This window comes from Dama dama, chromosome 19 (assembly GCF_033118175.1).
Source record: "Dama dama isolate Ldn47 chromosome 19, ASM3311817v1, whole genome shotgun sequence".
In the NCBI taxonomy this organism is placed as follows: Eukaryota; Metazoa; Chordata; class Mammalia; order Artiodactyla; family Cervidae; genus Dama; species Dama dama.
In genome coordinates this window covers 3,566,468-3,579,138 of record NC_083699.1, presented here as the reverse complement: position 1 = coordinate 3,579,138, position 12,671 = coordinate 3,566,468, and the positions used below count along the sequence as shown (strand labels likewise).

At 44.6% G+C, this 12,671-nt stretch overlaps 1 protein-coding gene across 2 annotated transcripts in view; it reads left to right on the top strand.

Moving 5' to 3' along the window:
* Positions 1-12,671, top strand: part of WWTR1 (WW domain containing transcription regulator 1) — a 138,416-nt gene that overhangs the window by 111,818 nt on the left and 13,927 nt on the right. The window lies entirely within an intron of this gene.

Genomic DNA, 12,671 nt, shown 5'->3' with positions numbered 1-12,671 from the left:
CACTCAGTGGTGTTCAGCTGGTGGATGGGTTGACTTGGAGGGTCCAAGGTGGGTTTCCTTAAGTGTGTGGCCTCCTGGTGAGGGTTGCTGAAAGACTGGGCTTAGCTGGGACTAAAACTTGAAGCATCTGCCCATGGCATCTCTAGCTTGGCAATCCTGGAGCAGTGGAACTATTCTATTTGGAATAGCAGCCGGGGTCTCCCTGAGAGAATGTTCTAAGAGACAGGAATGGAAAGCTGCCATGTGTCAGGGCTTGGCTCTAGAAACTGCCGCAGAGTCACGTCTTCCATATTCTCTTGATCAAAGCAGTTGCAGTGCACACCTTCCTCCTGCAAATCTCCTCTCACCCTCCTTCACACCCCAAAGTAGAGCAGATAGCAGAGTGTTCCATGCAGGAAATGACAGTGAACCTGCAGCCGTCTTTGATCTGCCGTGAAGCATGAAAAAAAGAAAATTGAGGAGACTTGAGAAAGCAAAATGTTTTGCCTATGGACTCTGATAGAGGGGTCTGCAGAACTGCCTGGGCTTTGAACAGACATGGCTGTGCCATCCTCCACTCGTCCATGTGTGCATTCAGTCCAAAGAAAGTGTGTCCTCAGTGAGTCATGCTCAATGCTTCCCTAAAAAACATAAATAAAAGTCCCTGAAGTAGGCCACAGTCTTTTCCCTGCTGAAATGGCTTGGTCTTTGCAAGAGCAGAATTCTCTTCTGTGCTGCTCAACTAATGTAGCACATGTTTTCAGGCCTCATAAATTTTGCTGGCTGCATTTTGGGGAGGAAGGCTTCAGTTTATTGTTCTAATTCTTCAGACTGCCTTATGACTCACATGAAGCAAGGTACATGGGTAGCTTCCTTTCCATGTTTAAGGAAATGAGTAGTTTTAACTGTTCCAGAAAGCTTTCTTGCAGGGGACTGGGGATATTAAACACTATTTTTTCCCTTTGGCAGTATTATATCTGATACTTTCAAAAATATACACTTACTGCCATAGGTAAATAATGAATTTCTCATCAAATAAATTCTAAAATACAAAGTATCTGTACTGTGTGATACTTTATACTGTGTGAGGTGGCTTTCCTGGCGGCTCAGATGGTAAAGAATCTGCCTGCAATGCAGAAGACCTGGGTTCAATCCCTGGGTCGGAAAGATCCCTTGGAGAAGGGAATGACTACCCACTCCAGTATTCTTGCCTGCAGAATTCCGTGGACAGAGAAGCCTGGCAGGCTACACAGTCCATGGGGTTGCAAAGAGTCAGACACGACTGAGTGACTGACAATTACACTGTATGAAGCTTAAAAACCATGATGAATTAAAAGAATTCCTTAGACAGTCTTTGAAAATGCGGGAAGTGAATATAAATTGTGCTTTGTTGTTCTGTTGAACTGTCCTCTAAATTTGAGGAATACAACTTTGTAATATGACCATTATTATGCTTTTTTACCCTGAGGATTTATGTCTGAACTTTCGTAGCTATTTCAGGGTAACAGTTGTTTATACTGTCTTTAGATATACACTATCATGTTTCTTAGCAGGAAATGATTGTATTATGGTTTTCTGTCTTTGGATAATGATTCTACTTGGAATAATGTATCTATTTTATAATATAGAGTAAATTAAATAGCAGTAGAGTAGCCTTTATACATTTTAATGATTTTTTCCCCCCACAAAGCTATGACTATCCTGCAAAGAATGACTTGCTTCTCAGTTTCTGCCTTGTTCTATTTCTCTTTCTCTTACCCCACCTCCTCCTTTCCCACAGAAAGTATTTCTGAGAAGGGGTGGAGAAAAGTGCCCCAGATTGTTCCCTTTATGCCAACCATAGGTGCCTTTGAAGCAGAATGTTAGTATTGATGGTTCGTATTACAGAAATACCAACCAAGTTCCTTAAATGCTGGTCCCTAGAGGCTGTGGAACTCAAGGGTAGTTGGCTTCATCACAGTGGCACTTCCCCCGTACAGGACCAGGGGGAGAAATACTGTCCAGATTTGCTCACAGAGGTTCACACCGTTAGCTTTGCATGTGCAAGCGCACGCATACGGAGGAGGAGAAGATGGAAAGGGTGGTTCCGGTGCCTTCTTATCTTTATTATGGAGTACAGGAGGAAAGGTCTAAAGAGACTTTTTTAAGTCGTGGAAGTTTTCCTCCATCCAGAATTAGCTTACCTCTTAGGGTCAAAGATATTATTTAAGACCACACAATAAATGGTGTTAGAGGGATGACACTTTTCTGGGGCGTTTGCCAAGACGTCTGGTTGTTCAGGTGTGGATTATGTGTATCACCTTGGTGTGTAGTTTTTTTTCTTTTTTTCTTTTTAACTTCTTTCTTTTGTCGCTTTGCTCTTAAGCATCACTATATGAACTTGATGGACTGGAAGTAAAAGTGATACTTGGCCCACCTGTTTAGCTGCCTTCTAGCATCTGGGAGGAAGGTAGAGGCACTTTGGCCCTGAAGAGCTCTGAAGATTGTCACTTCCATTTGTTCTTTCTGTCCCACTCCCTGTTCTTCATAGTCAACAACTGCCTGACTATCCTTTGCTCTCTGGGCACTTAGTAACTCCCCTGCGTGGTTAAGGTGCTTCAGTCATGTCCGGCTCTGTGAGATCCCGTGGACTGTAGCCCGCCAGGCTCCTCTGTCCATGCGATTCCCCAGGCAAGAATACTGGAGTGGGTTGCCATGCCCTCCTCCAGGGGATCTTCCTGACCCAGACATCCAGTCCACATCCCTTATGTCTCCTGCCCTGGCAGACTGGTCCTTCGCCATTTGTGCAAGCTGGTAATTCGCCTGGTCCCCCTGTGGTTTGCAGGAGGGCCCTTGCTGTCTAGCCTGTCCTCTCAGAGCCCCTGCCCAGCAGGCAGGCCTTGACCTTCTTCTCACAGGAGAATTTCTGGGAGAGAAGTCCCTTCCTGTCCTTCATCTCTATGGGAGGAAAGGAGGTTGGCACATTTTAATAAGTAGAATGAATTTATGCCCTAATTCTTGGGAAATTATCACTACTCTGTATTTTTTTTTGGGGGGGGGGGGACTATTTATTTATTTTCGGCTCCTTCGGGCCTTCGTTGCATACTGTGCCCTACTGCGGGGCACAGTCTTAGAGGCTTCTCGGCATGTGAGATCTTAGTTCCCTGACCAGGGATCGAACCTACGCCATCTGCATTTCAAGTGCAGAGTCTTAACCACTGTACCGCCAGGGAAGTCCCCTGGAAGCTCCTTATATGCTATATAACTACTGTTTTATTTTTCCTTCTTCTTCTTTCTGCTTCCATGCCATTGTTCCTCTAGGCATGTAGTCTGCGGAGAAAACAATTCCTTGGTCCTTCTTCCACAATCTGACATATACTTTCTGCTGCCAAGGACTCAGACATGAACTTATCACTGAAATCATGTGGAATATATTAACACAATGAATCTGAGGAAAGTCTGATTACAGATCTGAAGTGAACCTCCATTATTTCAGGATGGAAAATTATTTTCTGATTCCTTTTTTATCTCGTCTGTTTATTCACTCAACATTTGCGTAGTGCAAAGTAATAAAAAGATAAACGAGACATGGCTGCCTTCAGATAACTTACATTTTACCACAGGAGACAAAATGATTAAATCTAATCCAAATTGGTGGCCAGAAGGATAAATTCAAACCATTCCCTACTTTGTGGGGTTCCAGTGTCTGCTCATGACTGGAGCAGAGACCAGATCACCTGAGCCCAGAGCTCTGGGAAAGGAGCATAACGTGCTTTTTGCCTTTCTTTTCAGCCCCCACAGGCCAGCAAGTTGTTGAATAACTACAGAATTAGGATCAAAGGGCTGGTGAGGTTTGGTATCTCCCCTGATTAGGAATCTTTTTAAGTAGGAGAGTTTTGTTCAAAATGGTTCCTACGCATTAACGTTGGCCGCTGTAGCAACACAGTTGAACTGCTTGTATCTGATAACTGATGAATTATCTCGAAACATGGCAGGTGCTCCCAGGGCAGGGGTGCCAACGGGCCCAAAGGGATCCCAGCCAGGTCTGCAGAACGTGGCCTTATTAGGAAACTTTCTCTTTCAGTGTCTCTCACAGACCTTATAGAGAATGACTTTTCATGAAAGACATTCTCCACTGTCCGTGACAATGAGAGTTTTATTTTTTGCTGGTGGGGCAGTTTCAGGTTCATCAAAGTAATAGCAACCCTGGAAAAGAAAGCAATTCTCAGGAATTCCCTGGTGGTCCAGTGGTTAGGATTCTGAGTTCTCACTGCTGAGGTCCCAGCTTCAATCCTCGGTCTGGGAACTGAGATCCCACAAGCCACATGACCAAAAACAAAACAAAAAAATCTCGGTTGGACGATGTACTTCTTGCTATCTTCTCATATAGTTTTTAATTTTTAAAATTATAACTAGTAGTAGTTGTTTTTGTTGTTTTTGTCTGACTGAGATAAGAGAAAGCATTTTTTGCTAATTGAAAAAAAAATCCAGACTCAACAGCCTTCAGGGACTTTCCTGGTGGTCCAGTGGGGAAGATGCTGTGGTTCCAAGGCAGGGGGTACGAGTTCTCTCCCTGGTCAGGGAACTAGGATCCCACATGCCATGCAGCCAAAATGAACAAACCCAAGTGGTTCTGTCTCATCACTTTTTCTCCCTGACCTTCAACCCCAGGGCAAATCCCAGCCTCTGGAAAACCACCCTGCTGAGGGTGCTTTGCTCTGGAGGTGAGATAACTGTAAGAAGGGGAAGAGAAGAAGACTTCGTAATGTATGATTCCATTTGTATGACATTCTGGGGAAGGCAGAACTATGGAGACAGCAGAAGGGTGGTTGCTAGAGTTAGGGGTGAGGGAGGGACTCCCTGCAAAGGGGAGGCACTGGGAGATTTGGGGAGTGAGACCACTGTTCTGGGTATTAGTTGGGGTAGCTGTTTCACAGCTGTATTATGTATTCATCAAAACTCAGAACCGTACAATTTCACAAAGTATGACCATGACTATATGTAAATAAAAATAGTAATGAAGTAAAATTATTGCACAGAAAAGACAGGTAGAAAATATTTAAAATAATCAAAACCAAAAAGGAACATAATCGTCATCTATTCTTTTACCTCAAGAGAGCTGTGAAGATGTTGGTGCTTTCTTTCCAGTCTTTGTATGTATCTTTTTTAAAAATATATATATATTTAGTTTAAAACAAAATTAGTAGTATATTATACTACTGTGTGTTACCTCTTTTCTTAATATATTTTGAGAAGTCATCTATTTATTCTGTATCAGCCATGAAAGTTGTGCTTTGAGTTTGGACCTATCTATTCTAGGCTGCCTGGAATCCTTTCTACAGCAAGACTGGACATAAATTTTAAAAAGCCATGAACCACACATGCCCACAAGACTATCGACTATTCTGCTGTTACAGCTTAAAAACCAACACAATATTTGCTCAGTATCATAAAGGGCATGTTTGCAGTTTTACCCAATGAAATGGAAAATGTGAGTAACTGGTCAGAAATTGAGAAACAAGCTTCTCAGGCCCTGTTTGTCCCTCTGAAAGAACAATTCCTTGACGTGAAAACAGACTCTTGGCTTTATCTGAGTAGAGTCTTCCATTGTTTTATTCATTCGAATGTGAAGCTTGGGGTCTTTCTGGCTCAAAGATGGTTTCTGACTGGAGGGCTTCCTGTCAGCCCCCAGGGCCGGGAAGAATCTTCCGTCGAGAAGCCTTCGCTCCCTCTGTGTTGTTGGGAAACCGTGATTATTCCCAGGCAGACTCAGCGCTGCTTTCACCCCCATCCTTCACTTAACTGGGGCTCAGCGGACGAGAAAGCGGCGTGTCAGGCAGAAGTGCTGACTCAGCACGGCCCCCGGTTGCCAGGGCAACGGGGCGAGGGCAGCGGGCTCGGGCGGGAGGCCCCGGCGCCCTTCTGGCAGGCCTCGCGGATCTCTGCGCGGCTTGACAGCCTCTGCCGGCTCCGGCGGGCCAGCCGGCCGGCCTCCGCCCGCCATTCCTGACGGAGGGCCCGGGGAGGGACGCGCCCGGCCGCGAGCGCGGCTGGGCCGGGGAGGCTCCGAGGCCTGAGGTTTGTCATGTGCAGAACCGCTGTGGGGAGCGGTCGAAAAGGGTCCTGGCGTAGCCTAAACCGCGGCAGCTCCACGGGGTCACGGCTTCAGCACGCGGGGCTATGACTTCCCTTGAGAAAAGCCTTTCGGGGAATGAGGCTTCGGGGTTGACCGGGAGCATCGGTGACGGGATCCCGCCGGGGCAGCCTGGCTGTGTACGCTCACTCACTCATTCGGTCACCGTGTTCTGGGCACTGAATGCCCAGCAGTGAACTTGTAGGCTTGGTCTTGACCTTCATAGGGTTTCCATTCTAACTGCGACAGGTCCTGGAAACAATTCATTTTCTAAACAAAATTACCAGTTCCTTTAAAAAGGACACTTTCGAAAGATGTAAAATCAAACACATTCAAAATTTTTATTTATCTTTAAATATTTATTTTTTATACAATTAAAAAACTGTTGAAATCTAGTAGATTCACAGTGTTGTGTTTGGTTTAGGTGTATAGCAAAGTGTTTCAGTCACATATATGTGTGTGTGTGTGTGTGTGTGTATCACCTCCGTGACATAGGGAAGGTTTGCCTAGGGCCATACGTGCTGTGTGGCTGAAGTCCTGGGAACGCTTTCTCAGAATTTGAGAGTGATGGAAAAAGCCCCAAATGGAAAATACTGAGCATTCTTAATCGTTAGTTAAATTGCTCAGCCAATTTGAATTGGCATAAGAAAGCGTTTCGACCCCTGGGTGGGGAAGTTCCCCTGGAGGAGGGCATAACTACCCACTTCAGTATTCTTGCCTGGAGAATCCCATGGACAGAGGAGTCTGGAGGGCTACAGTCGATGGGTTCGCAAAGAGTCAGACACAACTGAAGCGACTGAGCGTGCGTATATTCTTTTTTTAGGTTATTTTCCATTTTAGGTTATTGAAATTTTTTGGTTAATTTAAAACTTTCCTTTTCATTCCCAATTACAAAGAATTGGCATATTCTCCACGTTGTACAGTACATCCTTTTAGCCTGTCTTACACCCAGTAGTGTGTATCTCCCTCTTCCCCACCCATGTATTACCCCCAACTCCCGCTCTGGTAACCACTGGTTTGTTCTCTATATTTGTTATATTTGCTAGTTTCTTGTATTTTTTAATCCCACACGTAAGGGATATTGCACATTGTCTTTCTCTGTCTGACTTATTTCACTTTGGCATAGTGCCCTCCAAGTCCATCCGTGCCACTGCAGATGGCAAAATTTTGTTCTTTTTTTGTGGCTGAGTAGTACAAACACATTTTTTAAAATGGAGATTCACCAAGTTTGCACAAAGGAAAAGCAGCTTCATATTTCTGATCTTGATAAGATCTCTGAGGTATGAAGAAATACTCCATCTTGAAATCCATTCAGCTATTTTTTTTTTAAGTGAGGAGGAGAATATCTAAATTATAATGTTTCCCTTAATGTGATTCTAAAGGATAACAGAGATTATGGAACAACACAAAACTGTTATATACGTCTCGAATTAAAGAGCATCAAGAAGGCCGTGGTTAATAATTAGGGACTCAACAAATGTCTTTTCCAAAGTGTCAGAGTTTCGAATATTCTTTCCTAGCGACAGCCTCAGTCTGGCAGCTGAGCCTGTGTGATGAGGTTATTTCCAAAGAGGCTCCAGGAAATGTGACAATGAAGTTCTCGAATCCCTTGGCACAGAGTTAAAAAGAAATTCACATTGGGCATGGGGTTTTTTTTCCCCCCTATAAAGAAGGTCAATAATTCGGCATTCTGCCTCTGAAGTCCCTCAGGGTTTTGGCAGTGAGAGCAACTTCTCTGCACCAGCATAATTTTTTAATGTTAGGATTTCAAAATATTGTCTTTCTTTTCTTTTTTTTTTTCATTTGTTTCTACTCACTCCACCCCTTATAATTAAAACAACCCAATGTTCCATTTTTGTAGTATCCCTGGCCACACACACTTAAACCGATCACCCTCTGAAGAAGTTATTGTCTTCCTTTGTCTTTGAAGTACACTCCAGCGAGGGCCAGAGCTGGCTGGCGAGAGGCACTCCCTTCACCCAGGACGGACCGGCTAGGCTACGAGGCACTTTCAACTGCTGTTTACTTTCTCACCTCCCCTGCTGATTTATTCCACGGGCAGGCGGCAGGCCAGCGGGGAGCTGGGAGGAGAGGTTTGAAGTTCTCTTCCAGGGGCATCTTCCTCTTATGAATCAGCATTTGTCTTTCACCCACTAACCCCTCTAGCTATTTTAAACACCATCCCATCCCCCAGTGCCTAGGAGAGGGCACCTTTAAACCCACATATATGTAATTATTCGCTTCAGGAAGCTAGATAGAAGACCACAAACTCTGAGGGAGATTCTCAGGCCTTTATTTTGTACCAGTCTTTACACCCCCAGCTTGGATGTAGAGAAAAAAAATAAAGTTGTGGTGGAGGAGGGTAGGGGTGGAGTTACCAGGGGCAGCTGTCCAGATCCTTCTGAAACTGGCCTTTAATATCTTAACTTATAACTCTGCTGGCTGTGCTTGTGAATTCCCAGGACACTAGCTCCACCCATATACATTGAAATGGATCAGGGAGGCCAGTTCGATCTGTTTTCCAATTCAGAGATTCGGGAAGTGAAACAGGACACCTTGTTAAATCCCCTGAACTGCCTGAAGGAGTTTACCTTTCAGAAGAAGGAGTTTACCTTCTTTACCTAGCTCAGCTGGTAAAGAATCCGCCTGCGATGCAGGAGACCCTGGTTCGATTACTGGGTTCAGAAAATACTTCGGATAAGGGATAGGCTATCCACTCCTGTATTCTTGGGATCCCCTGGTGGCTCAGACCTTAAAAAAATCTGCCCGCAGTGCGGGAGACCTGGGTTCAATCCCTGGGTTGGGAAGATCCCCTGGAGGAGGGCATGACAACCCACTGCAGTATTCTTGCCTGGAGAATCTCCATGGGCAGAGCAGTCTGGTGGGCTCCAGTCGATGGGGTCGCAGAGACACGACTGGACAACTAGGCTCACACAGCCTGGAGAAGGCAGGGACAGGTATTTCCACATTCTGACTGTGAAAGTAGGTGCAGAGAAATGGGACAATGTGCCCAATTCCCGCAGCTAGTAGGTGAAAGGGCTGACGATTTGAGGTCTTGAGGTCTGCCAACCTCCGTCCTTGGCGTTCCTCTCTCTGCCGCTGACTGTGTAGTGGCTGTGAGAACAGACTTGGGCCAGATCCTGGGAAAGTTGCTTAGCTTGTCTGCGCCTCAGTGTCCTCATCTATAAAATGGAGAGAGCTGGGCTGTCTAGAGGATGAAGTGAAATAGTATGTTAACACACTTAGGACAGTGCTTCACAAGTTGTAAGTGATACGCAAGTATTAGCTAATATCTGTGTATCCTAAAACATTTAGCGCCATCAGTAGCTCATTTTATTAGCTGCCTCCTTGTGCCAGGTTCTTGATAAATATGCTTTTTAATCTTTATAACCAGCCAGCAAGATAAATCTTAAAAGTCATTTTTTTTCCCCCAGATTAACAAACTGAAAAAAAAAGTGTAGTCTAAGACGTTATATCTAAGGAGTAGCTGAGCTAGGATTTAAGCTTTCATCATTTTGATTCCAAGAACACTTTTTTTTTCGTATGCCAAGCCCTGGTCATGTCCAGTAGCGGTTACGCCTCAACAAGTGTTTGAAAATTCCAGTGGCCAGTAGCCCAGAGAATTGAGAAGCCGCCAGTCCTACCAATGAATGGACTACATCAGATATGGCTCCGATCTGGGACAGCGGGAATCTTCCTTCTTCCATGTCACAGCCCATTAATAGTTTAAGAGCCATAGTTGCCACTCCGTATCTCTTTTAAACAGTCCCCTTGCTTCTTCATGGGACTTTCCTGGTGGCTCAGACGGTAAAGAATCTGCTTGCAATGAAGGAGATGCTGGTTTGATCCCTGGGTCAGGAAGATCCCCTGGAGGAGGAACCCACTCCAGCATTCTTGCCTGGGAAATCCCATGGACAGAGAGGAGCCTGGTGGGCTACAGTCCATGGGGTTACAAAGAGTCGGGCATGACTGAGCAACTTCACCTTCACTTGCTTCTTCATAGACATAACACCCTGACCTCTTCCCATTTTGAATTTTCTCCTTTGATCACTCTATGTAAGAATCGTGACAAAGTGTAGAACAGAGACCTGGATGCAGTCTTGCGTGTGGAGGTTGGTAGATCCCTGAATGCAGTAGAAATAGAAGCAGTGCTGACTCCTTGAGTTGGAAAGAAGGTTTGGAGCATGTAGATGTCAGGGAGAGAGACCCTACGAGGCGTGGCCCTTCTCCGTTATTTTTTGTTGTAGCCTGTTTCCCCTCTAGAATCCTCGCCGAGCAGGGCACTATCTGTAGTTTTCATTGCTGTATGCCTGCTGCTGAGGTGCCTGGCCCCTGATAATCTCCACAGTATTTTTAAAAAATAATTTTTATTTATTTTTGGCTGCACTGGGTCTTCATTGCTGCTCAGGCTTTTCTCTAGTTGCGACGAGTGGGGGCTATTTTCTAGTTGTGGTGTGAGGGCTTCTCATTGCTGTAGCTTATTTTGTTGCAGAGCATGGGCCCTGGGGCGTGCAGGCTTCAGTGTTTGTGGCGTGTGGACTCGGTAATTACAGCTCCTGGGCTCTAAAGCACAGGCTCGGCAGTTGTGGTGCTTGGGCTTAGTTGCTTGTAGGCGTGTGGGATCTTCTTGGACCAGGGATCGAACCCATGTCTCCTGCATTGGCAGGCGGATTCTTTACCACTAAGACAGCAGGGAAGCCCTCTCCATAGTATTTTTTTTTAAAGTAAATACAGGTGCAAAGGAATGAGTCTTTGTGGAGTCTTTGGGAGACAGTTGGCTGAGATTTGGAAGTGGGAGAGGTGGTGTGGCATGAAGAAGAATTTGAAGTTAGCAGGAAGAGCTGCTCTAGGGCCAGGTGAGGAATGTACTTGAGACGTGAAGTTTCAGACCCCAGATGGACGTGTTATTTTGGACTTCAGGGCTGGGAGAGGGGCAGGTGGTGGCTTGCTGTGATCATCGGGAAAGACATTCTGGGAAAAAGGCAGTGGAACAGAGCCTCTAAAGGTGGGGGAGCAATGGCCTGTTGAAGAGGGACCCAAAGTCCTGACAAGTCCAGGAAACGGAAGACTTGTTTGGGAGGACAGGTGGGAGGGGACCTGTGGACAGACTTGCTGACCTGGAGGAGAGGTAGGAGGGGAGAGACAGACCAAGGGCTCAGATGTGCTTCCAGCTTAGCCTCTGGTATCCGGCCTGGGCTGGGGGAGCTGGGGAGGGAGCACGGGCTGAGGGCAGCTGCCTGAGTCGGGGGCCTGAGTCACATCCTGGACCAGCCTCGTTCCACTGTCCCCGCTTGCACGTCAGCTCTCTTAGTCCTGTGCCCCATCTTCAGCCTTTGCCTCAGCTGTTTTCGTTCCATCAGTCTTAACTCCACATCGTAGTCAAACTAAAGTCAGGCGTTTGCCTTTCATTTCTGCCCCTGTGAGGGGAGGGGATGTCATGTGGCAGCTAAAATCACACTGGATCTAGGGCTTAATTTTATACCTAAATTTAGTTTAGTTTTTTTGTTTGTTTTTTAAGTAAAAATCCTCCCTTGTTTGGATGAGGACATGTTAGGTTAGTTCTTTTATTTCCAAACCTTAGATTTTGTACTGCTCTTCTTCAATTTGTGAACAGAAATAGGAAACTTATTTTCATTCAAAAAGAGAATAGACCTTTAAAAATTCTAAATATGCAATATATTATTAAATATATAATTATATATCTTATATAAAATATAATTGAATGAAATGAAGCTTCTCACTATTGCCCAATTATATTAAAATTTAATTTTATGTTATATAAAAAGGTTTATAAACCTGTCCTTGTTTTTTTTTTTTTTAAAGCTATATTTTTAGCCTTGCTGACTCATGATGAATTTCACACTTGGTATAATCTTCCAAGGTGAAAGCTGATCAGGAAAAAGTGTCAGACCACTCAAAGTGGATTAGTTCCATGTTGTAGTGTGACTTTTAAGATGGTTTATTTTTACTTTAGTTTTGTTGGGATTGGAATACAGAACATGAGGTGCCAGTAATCGTAATATTTAGTTAACACTTGTTAAATGATCTTGTATGCCAGCACTGTTCTGGGCGCAGTATGTTACCTCACTTTATCTCCACAGCTTTCCTATTGGGCGGATTCTATTATTATCCCCAGTTTACATATCAGGAACAAAAATATTAAATAACTGGCTGGGAGATGGCATGGCCCCAGATGCTGCTCCTGATGACTCTGCCCTTCTCCCCACCTTCTGTGTTGGGAGCAGGAAAGACGCAGTCAGATCATTTCATTAGGATGGCATATGAGCCTGGCTAGTTGGGATGTATACAATAGACTATTGTTTTACTCATATTTGTGGTTGGGGGTGAGAATTGAATGTTCTTAGTTAATTTTTTCTTTTATTATTAATTATAATTGAAAATATTTCCATTTGAATTCCAGCGATATTTTCATTTCTTCACTGAGTGAATATTTATCAAGTACCTAGTAAATGTCTGGGTTGTTATACCCAGTGGGGACACAGAAAATGAACATGATAAATAAGATCTCTTTGCTCTGGAGCTTACACTCTAAAGAGAAGGACAGACAGTAAATATGTCA